Source organism: Podarcis muralis, chromosome 3, assembly GCF_964188315.1.
Source record: "Podarcis muralis chromosome 3, rPodMur119.hap1.1, whole genome shotgun sequence".
Taxonomy (NCBI): domain Eukaryota; kingdom Metazoa; phylum Chordata; class Lepidosauria; order Squamata; family Lacertidae; genus Podarcis; species Podarcis muralis.
In genome coordinates this window covers 19,593,345-19,613,656 of record NC_135657.1, presented here as the reverse complement: position 1 = coordinate 19,613,656, position 20,312 = coordinate 19,593,345, and the positions used below count along the sequence as shown (strand labels likewise).

General features: G+C 44.7%; 1 protein-coding gene across 1 annotated transcript in view; it reads left to right on the top strand.

Moving 5' to 3' along the window:
* TTC7A (tetratricopeptide repeat domain 7A) overlaps positions 1-20,312 on the top strand; it is a 182,695-nt gene that overhangs the window by 87,938 nt on the left and 74,445 nt on the right. The window lies entirely within an intron of this gene.

Below are 20,312 nucleotides of genomic sequence, written 5' to 3'. Positions count from 1 at the left end.
AACCAGCTGGAGACACAAGTTTGGGAAACCCTGGTCAAAAGTATTTGTACATCTAGGGAGATGCATCTTTCGTTGCCCTAAGTATTGACATCTGGGCAAAGATACAAATTTGGGTGTAGGGCATATTTTGTTTGTATGCCGGGGAAAGGTTGCAGCATTTGGGACTTTTGGAAAAAGAAAGTCGAGAAAGGGCAGAAGTAATAGAAGTGTACATGCTTGTGCACTGTGTGCTTAAAGTTGATACAGAGACATTTCTCTCTCTCTCATTCATAACACTAGAAGTGGAATACCGTCTAGACCAGGGGTTGTCAACCTGATCCCTACAGCCCACTAGTGGGCGTTTCAGGATTCTAGGTGGGCGGTAGGGGGTTCTACAGCACAATTTGAATCCTCCTTCCATCGAGCTCTTGTGGGCGGTAAGGAAATTTTACCATCAAGAAAGATGCATTAGTGGGCGGTAGGTATAAAAAGGTTGACTATCCCTGATCTAATCCAACCCCCTGGAATCTTTTGCCCAACGTGGGACTCAAACCCGCAACCTTGAGATTAAGAGTTTCATGCTCTACAGGCAGTATTTTTCTGAATGCCCTACCAGGGATTCGGATAAAAGCATGGCGAGCCTCTGGATTCCTTTAACGGAATTCCCTTGCAGCAGCAGCATTGGAGGGGCAGGCACAGCCAGTCCTTACCCCTCCACCAACCAGTTTTAACCAATATCCAACCGCAACCTTACAAGTTGTGACAATTTGCTATGCAGTAGGCAAAAACCAAATGGCACCAACCAATCAGCCAAATGGACAAAATTCCTACCAGGCCCCTGCCCCAAAAGCAGACGACTCCATGACAGGCATAGCAAGGTCAGACACACAAGCCCTAACTTAGGGAGGGTGGGCGGGTGATGTGATGCACGCAGCAAAAGGGAATGTTAAATGCTGCCTGCTAAGTATATAAACCCTCAAGCCATCTCACAAATTGGCAACATCATAATTTGCCCAACAACCCAGAAAAGCCAATCACAATCCTGGACATTTAAACAACCCCACCCAGCAACCAAGAAGGGGGGGTCCTGTTAGACCCCACCGCAACACATGCTCTCCATGAAGGAGAACACGCTTCGTTAAAGCGCCTCTTAGCGCATGTTTGCTCAGCCCCTGAAAGCGGTTGTGACGCTGGAGAGATTGAGGAGCCCGTGTGAATAAATCAAGGGTGGGTGGTTTGCGAAAGTGCAGCCAATTAAAATGCGCATAATGATAATAATGAAAAGTCAGCGGTCCAGAAACCAGCACAGCAAAATGCAGGGGAGAGAGGCTGCAAGGTCTCTGGCTACAAAACATAAATGCGTACTTCCTGAAACCGAGCCTTGCCTTTGCTACAAACCAGATTTAAATCTCCCATTGCTCAGGCTGCTGTGAAGGAAAACAGTAGCCCAAAATTGGCACAGAATGGTTTATCACAACAAGATAAGCAGGTTTGATGTGGTGATTGTGGAGCAGTATTTAAACAGGTCGGGAAATAGGTTTCAAATTTTCCTTCCCTTGGCCTGGGTTGTGTCTGAGCTGCCAATTTAATGAGAATGGCAACCGAAAACACAGTTTGCGACTTGGGAGAGGGAGGATCATGGGGCCTACACCCAGGGCCGGATTTAGGTTTGATGAGGCCCTCAGCTACTGAAGGTAATGGGGCCCTTTATATGTCCAGCTGTCCTTTGTCAACAACAAATTGTCGCTGTTTTTTGTGTGTTGAATATATGCTATATGGTAATTTATGGACCTAACAGGTATCTAAAGCCATTTGCACATAACAAGATATGTATTTTATCAAAGTAATTGTTTTTTATCTTATATTTTGGAAATGTACATCCCTTTTTTCCCCCTTAAAACTTTTTGGGGCCTCCAAGAGAGTGGGGCCCTAAGCTATAGCTTGTTTAGCTTATACATAAATCCCGCACTGTCTACACCTGAGTGGCAGTGGCATGGATGGAGGCAGATGTTGATCAAGGGAATTTCTCATTCATAAATTTCTCATTTCGTGATAATGGTGAATCTGAGTTGCATTTCCAAAGAAGGTCTGTGACCAATGCCATCACTCTTCACAATCTGGACTCTGTGCCTACTGTATTTTAAGGTTGGCAATGTTTTGTGCACCCCACAGTGAAGCCTTCAGAGTGTATTTGTGTCCGGAAAGAGATAGATTGGCATATTGATAGTCATAGCATTAGTATATCCTCCAAATATTTACCAAGGACAGCCCCAGGTTTGTGGTTCCTGTCCCTAAGCAGAGTCTTGCTCAATCAGACCAAAGAGCAAATTGTGTTGCCCCTAGTGGCCAACCAGATGCCCCTGGTAAGCCCACAAGTGGGGCATGGGTGCAATAACCCTCTCCTGCACTTGTTCTCCACCAACTGTTATTCAGAGGCACCCTGTCACTGATGATGGAGGTAAAATATGAGCCATCTTGACTAGGTGAGTTGGTAGATCCCTGTCAAAGCACTATCTTCAGTTTACCTTTTGAGGAATTCCTTATTACAGTGTTTAAAGTTCTTCTGCATTTAACTCCTTCACCAGGATCCCTTAGAAGCTAAATATCAGAGTGAGGAGCTGACACATTTTGGCATCTAGCGCGTAGCCATATAAACACATGTCATCTCGAGGCATGTGCTGTGCAGTTTTGACTGCAGATAACCTATTTTGGACAATTGGGTTTAAGTGCGTCTTGAGCAAGAACGAAAGCTCTTCTGGCTTTTACAGAGCGGCTGCCGGGACCATATAACACCGGTCTTGAAAGACCCACATTGGCTCTTAGTACATTTCTGAACACAATTTGAAGTGCTGGTGCTGACCTTTAAGCCCTAAACGGCCTTGGCCCATTATACCTGAAGGAGCGTCTCCATCCCCATCATTCAGCCCGGACACTGAAGTCCAGCGCCGAGGGCCTTCTGGCGGTTCCCTCACTGCATGAAGTGAGGTTGCAAAGAACCAGGCAGAGGGCCCTCTTGGTAGTGGCGCCCGCCCTGTGGAACGCCCTCCCATCAGATGTCAAAGAAATAAACAACTATCTGACTTTTTAGAAGACATCTGAAGGCAGCCCTGTTTAGGGAAGTTTTTACGGTTCGATGTTTTTAATATTCTGTTGGTAGGCACCCAGAGTGGCTGGGGAAACCCAACCAGATGGGTGGGGTATAAATAGTAATAATAGTAACAATAGTAAAAGTAGTAGTAGTAGTAGTAGTAGTAGTAGTAGTAGTAGTAAGATTTATCCAGCACTATGAACATAGTAGAGACATTAGCAGCTGCTTGTGGAGAGCTGGGTAACCTTTTCAACAGGAGAATAATTTTCTAGTTATTTCAGTAACATGGTAGCTTATGTCAAAACAAAAAAAATTCCTTCCAGTAGCACCTTAAAGACCAACTAAGTTAGTTCTTGGTATGAGCTTTCGTGTGCATGCACACTTCTTCAGATACACACAAAAGCTCATACCAAGAACTAACTTAGTTGGTCTTTAAGGTGCTCCTGGAAGGAATTTTTTTTGTTTTGACTATGGCAGACCAACACGGCTACCTATCTGTAAATGGTAGCTTATGATCACACTGCGCATTTCACAAGACCCTGTTAATGTATGAAAATTAGGAGGGAGGAGACTTATGCACCGACAGATAGATGATAGATAGATAGATAGATAGATAGATAGATAGATAGATAGATAGATAGATAGACAGACCCTGATAACCAGTCTTGGCTTAGTCAGGTTGACAAGGAAGACAAGATTTAGATGGGTGTTGCTTTATAGCCCCAGGTTAATTTCCAAAGGAGAATCTTACTGGCCATTGGCTCCTCTTGCCCCTTTATAGAGGGTGATGTCAGTGAACTGGACTCTGCACCACTTATGCCTTGGGCAACCTGAGCCTATCTCCCATGTGAGTGTGCATTACATCCCTTCCTTTAATTACACAAGCACCTGCTGCTTCTCAAATATTACAGAATAGCACATTTTCCTCCTCCTACCTAACCGCATATCCATACACTTTAAAGATTTAATTTCTTAATAATGTGGCTCACGGAGTCTCGCCTTTAAAAAACAAAACAAACCCTTAGATATATGTGTTTCTGTGGCTGAATTAGTAATATAAATAAATGTCCCAAACAATTGTGCTTTGCAGGGGAGATTCAGTGAACGTCGGTGTTCGTACGTGAATGCTGGTGAGCATAAATTCACACACGTGTTTCAGATGCACACCGGTGAATGCTGACAATTAATTGAGAAAACTTGTTTTATTTGTTAATTAAATGTATACGGTGCCTGTCGATATCATCCGTAGGATCCTATAATAAAAGTAATCCAGTTAAACCAATACAAAAACACACAAGTAAAATGGATAAGAACAGCAGCCAGAGTAAGCAGAATAGTTTTTCAAAAACAGCAAATATTGGTTAGATAGAAGCAGCAGGAAAGATGTGATAAGTCAGCTAACATGGCTTAATGGAAAGGCAACTTCTAAATGCATGCAATAGCTAACAGAAGTTGATGACACCTTGACCTCACAAGTGGACCTGGCAAAACCAGGTGCATTCATCTCTTCAATGCACTGCCAGAATTAACCCCCTTGTGCCAGAAATTGCTAGTCTTGACCAGTGGCATAGCGTGGGGGGTGCAGGGGGGGCCGGCCGCACCGGGCGCAACATCGGGGGGGGGCGCTCGCACTCGCAGCTCTCTGCCCCTACCGGGTTAGGGGGCGCAAATTACTTGCCTTGCCCCGGGTGCTGACAACCCACGCTACGCCACTGGTCTTGACTCCACACATACACACACACCCCAGAACACAACAGCTAAAATTGCGTACTCTGCTTTCAAAACAAGAACGTCTCGGAAGGCCGTTACGATAAGTGGCTATTGAGAGAGACTCTTGTTAGCATAGATTGTTCATCACCAGTGAAAGCTGTTCAACAGTGGGATGGTCACCCTCAGAAGGTGGTGGGCTCTCCTTCCTTGGAGTTTTTTAAGCAGAGGTTGGGTGGCCATCTGCCATGGATACTTCAGCTGAGATTCCTGCATTGCAAGGGGTTGGACTAGACGACCCTCAGGGCTTTCCAACTCTGGAGATTTGAATTCTTTTATAGTAGCTAGATGCCACCTGTTTTCCTATCTTAGGCTGCAGCTCTCTCCTTGCATCATTTATTCTGTTATCACCTGGCTGGGCACTGCTTTCCTTTTGGGAGAAATGCAGGAGTACACGGTTGCCCCATGTGGGGATCGAACCTGCAACTTTGGCCTTCTCAGCCACACACTCTAATCAACATCCAGGCATGCATGTACTTCCAAATCATATCCTGGGAGTGAGCTGCATGGCTCAGCAACAATCTGAACTGCTCTCTCCCCATTACACCACACCAGCTCTTGCAAGGATGTTATACAAAGAACAATAAATCCCATTAATCGCTCGGCAGAACTTTTGAAAACGGCAGCAGTGCCAAAGCCACGTGAACATAAAAAATAGCCTTCCAACCTCTGATGGGCTTTTGCCGTTGTAAGGTTTGGATATATGGCACTGAGGTCGATAGCTTCATTACAGCGGTGAATTAAAGAACTCGCTGGTCCCTGGCACCATCCCAGCTGAAACACTTTGTCCCGAGTCAGCTGTTAACACCTGCATTACTTTATTATGGTTTACAAAGCTGTTTCCACTTGATGGTTCTTCCTTTGGAGCATCGAGACATTGGAGAGAATACATAAATAAGTGGATGTATGAAAGGGCATACGGTCATTTATCCCACCTAGGGTTTTTGGAAGAATATAAAGGATCTGCTCTCATTGACACTGATATAAGGTTGGCGAATGGCAGTATTTTAAATGATGCTGCTACTGGGGACCAGTGATTTGCTCTTTCCTGCATTCTGACCATTTCTTTTACTTTTAGCATTGCATCTGTTTGGGAGGCTTTGTCTTAAAATGCGCGACCCTCTTGACACATGAACGCACTTAAGCTGCAATCCTGAACACACTGAGTAGGGAGGAAGCCTCATTTGACATACAGTGGTACCTCAAGTTAAGTACTTAATTCGTTCCGGAGGTCCGTTCTTAACCTGAAACTGTTCTTAACCTGAAGCACCACTTTAGCTAATGGGGCCTCCTGCTGCCGCTGCGCCGCCGGAGCACAATTTCTGTTCTCATCCTGAAGCAAAGTTCTTAACCCGTGGTACTATTTCTGGGTTATCGGAGTCTGTAACCTGAAGTGCATGTAACCTGAAGCGTATGTAACCCAAGGTACCACGGTATTCAAACAATTCACAGGGCAATTTGCACAAGACAGCAAAAACACAGAGCAGCGGGAACCATAAAGGTAAAGGGACCCCTGACCATTAGGTCTAGTCGTGACTGACTGTGGGGTTGCGGCGCTCATCTCGCTTTATTGGCCGAGGGAGCCAGCATACAGCTTCCAGTTCATGTGGCCAGCATGACTAAGCCGCTTCTGGCGAACCAGAGCAGCGCACGGAAATGCCGTTTACCTTCCCGCCGGAGTGGTACCTGTTTATCTACTTGCACTTTGACATGCTTTCGAACTGCTAGGTTGGCAGGAGCAGGGACCGAGCAACGGGAGCTCACCCCGTCGCAGGGATTCGAACCGCCAACCTTCTGATCGGCAAGCCCTAGGCTCTATGGTTTAACCCACAGCGCCACCCGCTTCCCAGTGGGAACCATAGAGACATACAAAACGGCCTTATACTGAGACAGCCCAAGGGTTCGTCTAGCTCAGTACTGTCCACACTGACTGGCAGCAGCTTTCCAGGGTTTCAGACTGGGGACATTCCCATCCCTACCAGGAGATGCCATTGGGGATGGAACCAGGGACCTTCCGCATGCAAAGCAGATGCTCTACCACCAAGCTATGACCTTTTCTCCAAGTAATGTAATGCTAGAATAATTAAAAAGAAGGTAAAGGTAAAGGACCCCTGCACGGTTATGTCCAGTCAAAGGTTATGGCGCTCATCTCACTTTCAGGCTGAAGAAGCCGGCATTTGTCCACAGACAGCTTTCTGGGTCATGTGGCCAGTATGACTAAACCGCTTCTGGTGCCACAGAACTCTGTGATGGAAACCAGAGCACACGGAAATGCCGTTTACCTTTCCGGCTCAGCGGTACCTATTTACCTATTTCTCTGCTTGCACTGGCGTGCTTTTGAACGGCTAGGTTGGCAGGAGCTGGGACAGAGCAACGGGAGCTCACCCCATTATGGGGATTCAAACCGCCGACCTTCTGATTGGCAAGCCCAAGAGGCCGCAGCGCCATCCGCATCCCTGCTAGAATAATTACATCATAATATAATACCTACGTTCCAAGTGCCCCAGAAAAAGTAGGACATCCCTTTTTTGTGTCAGATCTCAGCAGCCATTTTGGGTGTCATGGCCTTGCGTGCTCTTGCGCCCCCCAAAATTGTTTTTTCCTGGGTGAGAGCGAAACGCGGGTGAGAGCGCGTTTTTTCCTGGGTGAGAGCGACACATGTCCTGGTTTTGCATCAGAAAATGTTGGGCAGTATTGTTCCATTATCTAAAACATAAGATTTTTTAAAATAATAATAATAATAATAATAATAATAATAATAATAATAATAATAATAATAATAATATATAAAAAAAACACTTGAAACCACTATACAAAGCACTGTAAGGCCACCTCCACCTTGAATAGGATTGCGCTATGAATGAAGTAATCACCTGGAGATTTTGCACACCTGGGTGCTAGAGTTGACATTCTTTGTTCCAGCTTTCTCTCCCAGAGGTTCAACCTCATGCAGAAGCATCTTGATTGTGAACGGGTGCATATGCAGATAAAAACGCAAATGTACCTGCATGAATGCTAAGGCACTATGTTGTGCCGAACCTATTTGGAACGGGTAGTGCTGATGCAAAAATGATGTTGTTATAAATAAAAGGTTCGGAAGGGAAATGTGGTCCTTCAGTTCTCTCCCTCTGGGACTCTCCCCAGCATAGCTTCACATCCCTGGTGGAGGATGGAGAAATATGCATGTATGGAAACTTATGACTTGCATAGCTGGAATGTAGTCTACTGTACAAAAGTAAGAGTCAACACTTGTTACTCCACCGACTTTTCCTCTGGCTCTGCCCACCGTGCGGCCTCTGGCAGACTGTCTACGATGCAATGTGGCCTTCAGACTGCAAAAGCTTTCCCACCCATGCTATAAGTACACAATGTGTCCCTGTTTATATTTTTGGAATGTCGGGAGGTGTAGTGCATTCAGCATGAAAAGCTTACCCCATCTTCTGCGCCCCCTTTTTATGGGAAACGTAAAGTACATATGAATCATCTCCGAAGGCACGGCTCGCCGTTCTTGAAGTGCAGCTCTTTGCAGCTGAGACTGCACACAATTATATATATATATAAATAACAAATACCTCTTGCCTTAGTCAAGGCCACTTGCAATGAAAGTAGCTATAGCAACAAAACAAAGTTTCCGACTAATGAAGGGATATTTCCAACAAGGAGAATAGCTTCAGTGTCTGGAGTCTTCATCCTTATCAGTCGCCTTCATGTTACAGCTTGAATATATGCCACTGAATTTTGCAAGCTGATTTCTAGCAAATCTTGTTGCTGCTGCGGTGCTTTGTTCTGGCATTCAGTAGCAGCACTTAGCATTTGTTTGTGCGTGGGTGATCAGAGGACTTCATATACATTATCTAAAATAATCCTTACAAGCAGGGATAGACCAATATTATTATGCCCCTTGTTATGGGGAGATGAAGAGAGGAGTTGAAGCATCTTGAGGGCTGCTTGCAAAAGTTACATCTTAAGCAATCACATGTTTTCCCCTTCCAATTCCTGCTTCCTAGCAGATCCAACTGTATCATATTAGAAATATATTTAATTCCAAATGAACACCTCATGATTTTAGAGGTGTATTATGAAAATGTAGTATGTGATGAGCAGGGCCGGATTTAGGTTTGATGAGGCCCTCCCAAGCTACTGAAGGTAATGGGGCCCTTTATATGTCCAGCTGTCCTTTGTCAACAACAAATTGTTGCTGTTTTTTGTGTTGAATATATGCTATATGCTAATTTATGGACCTAATAGGTATCTAAAGCCATTTGCACGTAACAAAATATGTATTTTATCAAAGTAATTGTTGAACTGTTGAACTGAAATACACTGAAAAACGCTGTTGCTTGAATGTAGGTTTTATTTTATTTGGTTTTTATCTTATATTTTGGAAATGTACATCCAGTTTTTTCCCCCTTTAATTTTTTTGGGGGCCCCCCAGAGAGTGGGGCCCTAAGCTATACCTTGTTTAGCTTATACGTAAATCCAGCACTGGTGATGAGGCTCTGAGAGATTGTTTTATCTATAGCAGTGACTCCCGAACTCCACCCTCCCACCCAGCCCACGTGGAAATTTCTTGGAGGACCGCTTAATCTTTTTGTGCCTATTGTAGCAATTGGAATGTACTATGTCAGTTGGGAAGAATCCTTGGGGCCAGATAAGAGTCTTCTAGGGCCACATTTGGTTAAAGGAGCTTTCTTTCTCCACCCTAGGGGTAGACAGATCAACAGTCACGCTCAATGCAAGGTAGCTCCCTCTGTGCAACCGAAAGAGGGAGAAAGATCTCTTTATATCAGTTGGGAATCCATCTTAGGTATGCCATAAGGCCAGCGAAGAGCTCTGTAGACTTGCTAAGATTTCATTTTTAGCTCTCTGGCAATTGCTGCATTGATTAATTAAATCCTGAAAGAAAGGGTTACCTTCTCCAACACAAACAACAGGGTTTCAACCGTGTCTGCTGTTTCCCTTACAGTGGTACCTCGGGTTAAGTACTTAATTCGTTCCGGAGGTCTGTTCTTAACCTGAAACTGTTCTTAACCTGAAGCACCACTTTAGCTAATGGGGCCTCCTGCTGCTGCTGCGCCGCCAGAGCCCGATTTCTGTTCTTATCCTGAAGCAAAGTTCTTAACCTGAAGCACTGGGTTAGCGGAGTCTGTAACCTGAAGCGTATGTAACCTGAGGTACCACTGTACTTGGGAATGTGGAAAATATGGCTGACAAACAAGGGCTTGAAATGCCTTTTGGCGCGGCCTGCTCCGAGGCACTATTATCGGCCGAGTGCTCTCCCTACGTGACTAATGGCACGTAGGAAATAGAATAACGAGGAGGGTGGCAAGGGTGTCACATCAGCAGAAGCTGTTGTGCGGAGGAGCGCAGGCCAGCCTAATTCCATCTCCCTTCTTGGCTCAGATTTAGAGCTGCAGGCGGTGACCTCAGACACCTTGCAGATCTGCTGCAGGGCTCTGGAGACAGTCAGAACAAAATTCCCTTTTGCAACAAGGCAGCTGCGCATTGGACGCCTGTATGCACGAAGGCAACAAAGAGCTCCAGAGCCGTTTAGTATCTGGGAAAGGCTTGGTGTTAAACTCCCCACCACCACCCATTCTTCAGGGCAGCTTGCTTCTTTTCTCTGTTCGTCCGTTTCGGATCTCTTTCCTAATCCTCTCGAGGGAGATGATGCAATCATATTTCATTGCACCCTCTCAGTGGCAAACCCTTCGAGCGGAAGGGCCACAGCTCAATGGTGGAGCATCAGGCTTGCGTGCAGAAGGTCACAGGTTCAATTTCCAACATCTCCAGGTAGGGGAGATCCTGGTTGACACCCTTGGGAGACACTGCCAGTCAGTGTAGACAGCCGAGCTGCATAGACCAGCTTTCTGTGCTCCTAACCCTATGAAGCAAGGTAGACAGAGCATGACTGACAGGTCAGAGGCTGCACTGTGCAGATATTTGAACAACAGAAGTGGGTTCTGATTGGTCGGAATATGTCCCGACTGCCTTGTATTTTTTTTATTATTATTATTTGGAGCAAACTTTTTTTCTCTTGCTCTGGAGGGTAAGACTTGAGCCAATGGCTTCAAGTTACAAGAAAGGAGATTCTGAACAAACATCAGGAAGAACTTTCTAAGAGCTGTTTAACAGTGGAACGGTCTCCCTCAGGAGGCTGTGAACTCTCCTTCCTTAGAGGTTTTTAAGCAGAGGCTGGTTGGTCATTTCCCATCTTCAGTGGGAATGAAGTATTATTGAAAGAATTAGCACCCATGCTTTTCGTTTGACTCAAATCAGTGGTATATTAAAGCAACAACACCCTTTTTGCTGTTGGAGAACTTCCCATTTACCGCTTGCTCCCATAGCCTTATAATAATAATGATAATAATTTATTATTTATACCCTGTCCATCTGGCTGGGTTTCCCCAGCTACTCTGGTCTGGGCAGCTCTCAACAGAATGTTAAAAATACAATAAAACATCAGACATTAAAAACTTCCCTAAACAGGACTGCCTTCAGATGTCTTCTAAAAGTGAGATATAGTGGACGCTCGGGTTGCGAACGTGATCCAGGTGGGATGCACGTTTGCAACCTGCAGTGTTCACAACCTGCAGCGGTGCGTCTGCACACGCACGAGTTGCGATTTGGCGCCTCTGCGCATGCGTGACTGCCGAAACCCAGAAGTAACCCGTTCTGGTACTTCCGGGTTTCGGTGGGTCCGTAACCTGAAAAAAACGCAACCTGAAGCGTCTGTAACCCGAGGTATGACTAGTTGTTTATTTCCTTGACATCTGATCGGAGGGTGTTCCGCTGCCGAGAAGGCAGGGGCGGAGGAAGAGGGGTGTGGTGGGTGGGGCCGCCCCGGGTGTCACCACTGATGGGGGTGACAAAATGCCGGGCGGCATTCACCGCAGGGGCTGCAGCGCGCCCGAGCCACAGATCTCTCCTGGGAGAGACATGGTGACTTGGGCAGGCTTTGCGCTGCCCAAACTGTCCGCCCGCTGCCCCCCCCCCCCAGCTGTAGGGCAGCTGAGTGGAAGGAGGCAGGCAGACTCCAGAGGCCCCACGGTGCACCCCACTCCTATGGGCGGATCGCCCCGCCCCTGGGTTTGCCACCCCAGGCAGTCGAGCGGCTTTCTCCACCGCTGCAAGAAGGCCCTCTGCCTGGTTCCCTGTAACCTGACTTCTTGCAGTGAGGGAACCACCAGAAGGCCCTTGGAGGTGGACCTCAGTGTCAGGACTGAATGATGGGGGTGGAGATGCTCCTTCAGGTATAGCCTTGGATCTCCAGAACCTTCCAGTCATGGTGAAGGAATCCATATGGTCTTTCACCCACTCAGCCAACATTACTGTACATGCTATTAAATTATCATGGGCTGGTTTGCTCACACACCCTGCGGGTTCACTTCCCACCCCCGCCCCCAAATACCTGCAGACTTTGAGATTTTGCAGAATCTGCTGCTAACTCTCTCTTGAGCATGGAGAATGCAGAATTCGCTCTCAAATAGATATTAGTGCATAGATGATGCCCTTGTCATAATAACAAAAGTCCAAAAATAGTAACCAGGAGGTGACTTTGAATAATTCACGTGATCTGAACGCAGCACGTTCTGTATTTTAAAAGGTAGAAGTGAAGCTGTTCAGCTGATCTTCCTCTTTGTGCTTGGCAAAGCTATATCTTGGGTTGTTGTTGTTGTTTTTGAAAAATACACTTTTCTAGTGGGAAAGGGGAGAGAGCATATCAAGACGACTGGGTCACATCTTCACTATGCACTGAAAAAGCATTGTCATACCACGTTAACGGTCATTGCTTCCCCAAAGAATCCTGGGAGTTGTAGTTTGTTAAGAATGCTGCGAGTTCTTAGGATTCCCTTATACCCCTTCCAGAGCTACAATTCACATAGTGAAATGTTTCCCAGACTTGGTTCTCCAGCTGCTTTTGGACTACAATCCCCATCATCCCTGACCACAGGTCTTGCTAGCTAAGGATAATGGGAGTTGTAGTCCAAAAAACAAAAACAACTGGAGACCCAAGTTTGGAAAACACTGACATTAACTATCAGTCCCCTCCTCCCAGGGAACTCTGGGAATTGTAGCTCTGTGAGAGCAGTAGGAGTCTCCTAACAACTCTCAGCACCCTCAACAAACTGCAGTTCCCGGGATTCTTTAGGGGAAACCATTACTGCTTAAAGTGACATCATAAGGTCAATTATACATAACTATACCTGGTGGCGCTGTGGGTTAAACCACAGAGCCTAGGACTTGCCAATCAGAAGGTTGGCGGTTCGAATCCTCTTGATGGGGTGAGCTCCTGTTGCTCGGTCCCTGCTCCTGCCAACCTAGCAGTTCGAAAGCACCTCAAAGTGCAAGTAGATAAATAGGTACCGCTCCGGTGGGAAGGTAAACGGCGTTTCTGTGCGCTGCTCTGGTTCGCCAGAAGCGGCTTAGTCATGCTGGCCACATGACCCGGAAGCTGTACACCGGCTCCCTTGGCCAATAAAGCGAGATGAACGCCGCAACCCCAGAGTCGTTCATGACTTGGACCTAATGGTCAGGGGTCCCTTTACCTTTATACCTGGCTGACTATTAAGAATTCTTTATTACTAAAAGATAGGAGGGGAGAGAGGCAGGAGAATTCTCTATTGCTACTCTGCAAGGATTGTTTACTAGTTAGCATTTCTCCTCCCTGCATAATTTATGCAGATATACTATAAATATTCTGTGGCTTATCACTGCTTTTGCCATGTGCCTGAAGATTCCAGTCTGCCTCCCTTATTTGTCTTTCTCTCTGTGTGTGCACAGATATGAGGTGACATTGGCCCTGAACTAATACCATCTTCACTTCTCCAGCATTCTCCTATATACATTATCTGATTTCCGCGGCTCCCGGAACATGATGTCGCATTTATCTGTGACATGGTTTTGCTGCCGAGATACATATGAGTCATAAGATAGCAGCTGTAAGAAACTATAACTCCTTCCTTCGTACGCGGCCTGACAAAGGGGATAATTGTTAATTTCAAATGGTAGGGCCAGAAGAGACATCAAAGGGCACCAGCGGAGCTGCAAACATTAATCAGTTGAACTGGGTGATTAATAATCTCAAGCTCTGGTGGCAGATCAAAATTTGGCTCTCAGTCAGTGACGCTACCCAGAAGGAAATATTCCAGTGATAGGGAACTGTTACAGAGCCTGTGAGTTTTCTCCTCCCTGCACCAAATGTGATATTTTGCTGTAAGGACAGGAGTTGCATCAGTGTTCTGGGCACCTATAGATGATTCATCCCCTATCATTTTTATTTTCTACCCATTTTTATTTTTATTTTAAAAGCATTTGTCCCCGCCGCTCTTTCTATTTTCTCTCCTTGGAGGCTGTGATTATTTTTCTTCCAAGCATCCCTTCATATCCTGGTAGCAAGAATATTTCTTCCTGATTCCATTTTGTGAGATGCTCTGGAATAAAAAAGACACGGCAGATGGGCATGCATACTTGTGTACCTGAGTTGTTAAGGATGCAGGTCTGTCATCCACACTTGACATGTGACCCTGGAGTATTTGTGGCAACGTGTGAGGCCGGGAAGAAAGGGAATCATCGGATGCAGGAATACAAGGGGAGAAAATCTCAAAGGTGCATGAAAGACAAGTAGTTGCCTAGTGCATTTTGAGTGTTAAAAGTCTGAGGGCTTGAGTCAGACTCCGTACTTTTGAGGAGAAGCCAGAACTATTCCCCATACTGTCTCAAAATGAGTTTAATTTGAGATACTGTGTAAGACTGTTCTGAGTTTTAATACTTTAAACTCTTTGGGAAAGACATGGTCTTCTGTGCACCTTTGAGGTCTCCTTCCCTTTTGTGTTTACAAAAGTGAAACTGTGCGTCACACCGCAGTACAACAGCGTAGCATTCAATGCGTAGCCTTCATTTAAAAAAAGAATATATTGTGAACTACCCTGAGATGATTGCATAAAGAGCAGGATAAAAATCTAAATCAATTGATTAAAATACTTAGCTTCACTGTATTCCAGTCTGGCTTCAGGCCTGGTCACAGCACTGAAACTGCTTTGGTCACCTGGGTTGGTGACATTTATTGGGAGAGAGATGAGTTTAGTGCAGCCAGGAGTTACCCTATTAATCCATTCCACACCTTCCCCTAAGAGCATCACACTTCATACCTGGTCTTTTTGATAGACCAGATTCAGGTTTCCATTCAAGCTCCTGGCAGGCTGCCTTTATAATCAAGGAAGGAAAGGAAAACAACCAGGCTCCACGTTTTCTCAGCGAACGATTTTGCTGGATGTTGCCACAGGCTTAAGCTCCACAAAGTTGCTCTTGTTCCTTTGGCGGGGCCATAACTTGACATGAACAGTTTCTTGTGTGGCATTATAAAGTCAGGCTTATTTCAGGAAGCAAGGTGAAAAGAGCAGGTTTGTTTATGTCACATCCTGTCTAACGTATAGGTTTAAAGAGGGTCTGAAAAGGCTACGAGAAGCTTCCAGAAATCTCTAATTAAGCTGAAAATCAGTTTCGGCTTCACCCGTTGGAAGCCGTCTTGCCCTCAAAGAAACCTGTGTTCAAACTTGAGAGTAAACATTATTTTTAATGCATGGTTAGGGTTGAGGAAACCCGTCAAAGTGACTTTTAGCTATATTTATTGAGAATATGTTTCAGGAGGTATTTACATAGGTATTCCTATTCAGTAGGAAAACTCCCCGCAAAATCAACGGGACCCATAAACAATATAACAAGTAGAAGGCGCTATTGAAAGAAATACTCACAGTAATAAATGAAAAATATGTGAAATGAATTACAGAAAAGCACGTGAGGTACACTCCTATAGCAGAAGACTCTTGTGGTAATCAACAAACTACTGAATGAGCTGGGGGGGAAGTCAACCTATGGAGCTAAATTACACCCCCCCCCTTGTGTTTGTCTGAGGTTTTGTGTAATAGGGAGAGAGCTCTTTTGTGTTTCTACCTATGTAAGACAAGACAGGACCTCTGTACCCTTAATACTTAAGGAAGGAGGGAATTTCCACAGGTGTAGCTTCTCATTCTGTGGACTGAGAAAAGTTGCTCCTCCAGCGCCATACCTCCTTGCAAGCAGTTGGTCCAGGCCAGCCTTCCACATGTTGGTGTCCACCAGATGTTGGATTGCAACTCCCATCAACCCCAACCACCATGGCCAATGGTCAGACAACACGGCCATCAGCTTCCAGGTTTCTTTATTTTATTTTTTTTTAAAAAAGATATTTATTGAAATTTTGAACAGTAAAACAAACTTCACAATCAAAACAAAAAAAGAGAAAAAACATTATCACAATCAAATAAAAACAGAAAAATACAATAGAAAACATAAAAAGGTAGAAGAAAAAAGACATAAAAAAGACATAAAAATCCAATTTCTTACTTATTGTTTTCATAACCCTCCTTCCTGACTTCCTCACATCTCCCTTTTCTGTGTTCCCTTTTACACAATCGTATTCAGCAGTGCCTTACCCTCTTTCAAATCTTATTCTATATTATACATTTCAACTATTATGTCTCCAATTTTTCCCTTTATATCATTTTGTTTAAATTTGACATAATGTTATTCTAGCTTTTTCACCCTTATTCTTATAAAACATTTTTTACATATTCCTTTCAACTATGTCACTAATGCCATATTGTCTTTGTATCCTGCATCATTTTAGCATTCAAACATTTTGCAATGTTTTTGCAAGTAGTCTTTAAATTTCTTCCAGTCCTCTTCCACTAACTCTTCTCCCAGGTCTCGGATTCTGCCAGTCATTTCTGCCAATTCCATGTAGTCTATCACTTGCATCTGCCATTCTTCCAGAGTGGGCAAATCTTGTGTCTTCCAGTGTTTTGCGATGAGTATTCTTGCTGCTGTTGTTGCATACATAAAGAAAGTTCTGTCCTTCTTTGGCACCATTTGGCCGACAATGCCCAAGAGGAAGGCCTCTGGTTTCTTAGGGAAGGTATATTTAAATACCTTTTTCAATTCATTATAGATCATTTCCCAGAAAGCCTTAACCTTTGGGCATGTCCACCAAAGGTGGAAGAATGTTCCCTCAGTTTCTTTACATTTCCAACATTTATTATCAGGCAAATGATATACTTTTGCAAGCTTGACTGGGGTCATGTACCACCTATATATCATTTTCATAATATTTTCTTTTAAGGCATTACATGCCGTGAATTTCACACCAGTGGTCCATAACCGTTCCCAGTCAGCAAACATAATATTATGACCAATGTCTTGCGCCCACTTAATCATAGCTGATTTGACCGTTTCATCCTGAGTGTTCCATTTTAACAGCAAGTTATACATTCTTGAAAGTACCTTAGTTTTAGGTTCTAACAATTCTGTTTCTAATTTCGATTTTTCCACCTGGAAGCCTATTTTTTTATCCATATTAAAAACCTCTCTAATTTGATAATAATGTAGCCAATCTCGCACTTTATCTTTTAGTTTCTCAAAACTCTGCAATCTCAATGTGTCTCCGTTTTGTTCTAATATCTCCCAATATTTCGGCCACTTGGCCTCCATATTGAGTCTTTTCAGAGCCTTAGCTTCCATGGGTGACAGCCACCTTGGGGTCTTGTTTTCTAATAGATCTTTATATCTTGTCCAGACATTAAACACTGCTTTCCTGACAATATGGTTCTTGAATACTTTATGAGCTTTGACCTTGTCGTACCACAAATATGCATGCCACCCAAACGCATTGTTAAACCCTTCCAAATCCAAAATGTCAGTGTTCTCAAGAAGTAGCCAGTCTTTCAACCAGCAGAATGCTGCTGATTCATAATACAACTTCATGTCTGGCAGGGCAAACCCCCCTCTTCCAGGTTTCTTTAGCCTGGAAAAGAGGAGACTGAGAGGAGATATGATGGCCATCTTCAGATATCTTTAGGGAAGCTTTTAATGTTTAACAGACTACAGTGGTACCTCGGGTTACATACGCTTCAGCTTACATACGCTTCAGGTTACAGACTCCGCTAACCCAGAAATAGAACCTTGGGTTAAGAACTTTACCTCAGGATGAGAACAGAAATCGTGCTCTGACGGTGCTGCGGCAGCAGGAGGCCCCATTAGCTAAAGTGGTGCTTCAGGTTAAGAACTGTTTCAGGTTAAGAACGGACCTCTGGAACGAATTAAGTACTTAACCCGAGGTACCACTGTACTGTATTTTAATACTTTGTTGGAAGCTGCCCAGTGTGGCTGGGGTAAACCCAGCCAGATGGGCAGGGTATAAATAATAAAGTATTATTATTATTATTATTATTATTATTATTATTATTATTATTATTATTATTATTATTATTTCTGAAGGGCTGTCACATAGGAAAGGAAGCAAGCTTGTTTCCTCCCGCTCCGGAGGGTAGGATTCAAACCAATGGATTCAAGTTGCACAAAAGGAGATTCCAACTAAACATCAGGAGAACTTTCTGGCAGTAAGAGCTGTTTGACCATGGAACAGTCTCCCTCGGGAGGTCGTGGACTCTCCTGCCTTGGAGGTTTTTAAGCAGAGATTGGGGGGGGGGGCATCTGTCATGAATGTTTTAGTTGAGATTCCTGCATTGCAAGGGGTTGGACTAGTGGACGCTTGGGGTCCCTTCCAACTCTATGGTTCTGTATGTGAATGGGGCGAATGAGTGAAAAGACACTTTTCCAACAGTTTCGCCATTTCTACTTTTGCCCTCCATAAGGGAGAACTACATGAGTTGTGCTTCCCAATCACCCACATCTCCACTCTCAGGAATCTGAGAAATTTTGGGAACATTGTCTGATGCTCAGATAGCGCTGTGGTCTAAACCAGTGTTTCCCAACCTTGGGCCTCCAGCAGTTTTTGGACTACAACTCCCATCATCCCTAGCTAGCAAGACCAGTGGTCAGGAATGATGGGAATTGTAGTTCAAAAACAGCTGGAGGCCCAAGGTTGGGAAACACTGGTCTAAACCACTGAGCCTCTTGGGCTTGCTGATCAGAAGGTCGGTGGTTCGAATTCCTGTGACCGGGTGAGCTCCCTTTGCTCTATCCCAGCTCCTGCCAACCTAGCAGTTCGAAAGCACACCAGTGCAAGTAGATAAATAGGTACCGCTGCGGCGGGAAGGTAAACAGCGTTTCCATGCGCTCTGGTTTCCATCACGGTGTTCCGTTGCTCCAGAAGCGGTTTAGTCCTGCTGGCCACATGACCTAGAAAGCTGTCTGTGGACAAATGGACAAATGGACTTCCTCGGCCTGAAAGTGAGATGACCACCCATAACCCCAAAGTCACCTTTGACTGGACTTAACCGTCCAGGGGTCCTTTACCTTAACCTTTAGTATAAAGGGCTGCATTCTAGGGAGCAGGAGACAGTTGTGATCTCGGCCTTTGGTCTATGGGGAATTGGGGTTTTTTGGGGATATAGGACACTGCTTTCTTGATACCTTCCATGGGAAGGTGAAGCAGTTCATATCTTTTGTCTCTTTTGCAAAGGAAGCATTATACTTCCTAGATTCTGAAGAAGGCCACTGATTTGCTCCCCCCTCCGTTGTACCAAAGCAATACGAAGAACGAAAGAGGTAGTTTTGATTTACTGTGAACATAAATACTTTGTGTTCCCTGTCATTTTAAACAAAGAAGGAACTGAATGCAGCCCAGAGCAAGGGGCAGAAATGTACGAGCTTTTGAAATGGTCTAATGGGATTTCAAGGTATGCAAATACTCTGGGCCCAGATGGGAAGACAGTGGCAGCAGGAGGAACTTCTACACTGAGGGAACAATTGGAATCAAAAGTATGCTTAATAAAAAGCAAGCGCCAGCGAAGATAATGAGAGGGTACCAGAATACCTTTTGCATAAAATAATGGGATTTTAGGGAGCAGTGCTGTTGCCAGCAGCGTGAGGGAAAAAATCATCTATTCACATTCAACGCTTAAGACTCATCTATGCTAAATGTACCTACTGCGTTTTTATTTCCTCCACTCTTGGGTCTTAGGCAGTATACGGGGTGATTATGACCCATTTTGTCCTCATAACAGCCCTGCAAAGTGGACTATGCTGAGGTAGAATGAGACTCAGGATCACTCAGTGAACTTTGTGATTGGATGGTGATTGGAATCCAGACCTCCCCTGTCCTTCTCCATCCTTTCAATCATTTGTTGTTGTTTAGGCGTGTCTGACTCTTTGTGACCCCATGGACCAGAGCACGCCAGGCACTCCTGTCTTCCACTGCCTCCTGCAGTTTGGTCAGACTCATGCTGGTAGCTTCGAGAACACTGTCCAACCATCTCGTCCTCTGTCCTCCCCTTCTCCTTGTGCCCTCCATCTTTCCCAACATCAGGGTCTTTTGATCGTACACCAGCTCATAACCACATACCCAAAACAAAAGAATTGCCATGAAAATCACTGAAACGAGTTAATAGAATTAAATTAAATAACAAAAATTAAATTAAATAACAAAAATCAAAAAAGCGTTTCAGCTCTTGAGTTTGCTCTTGAGTTTGTCTAAAAT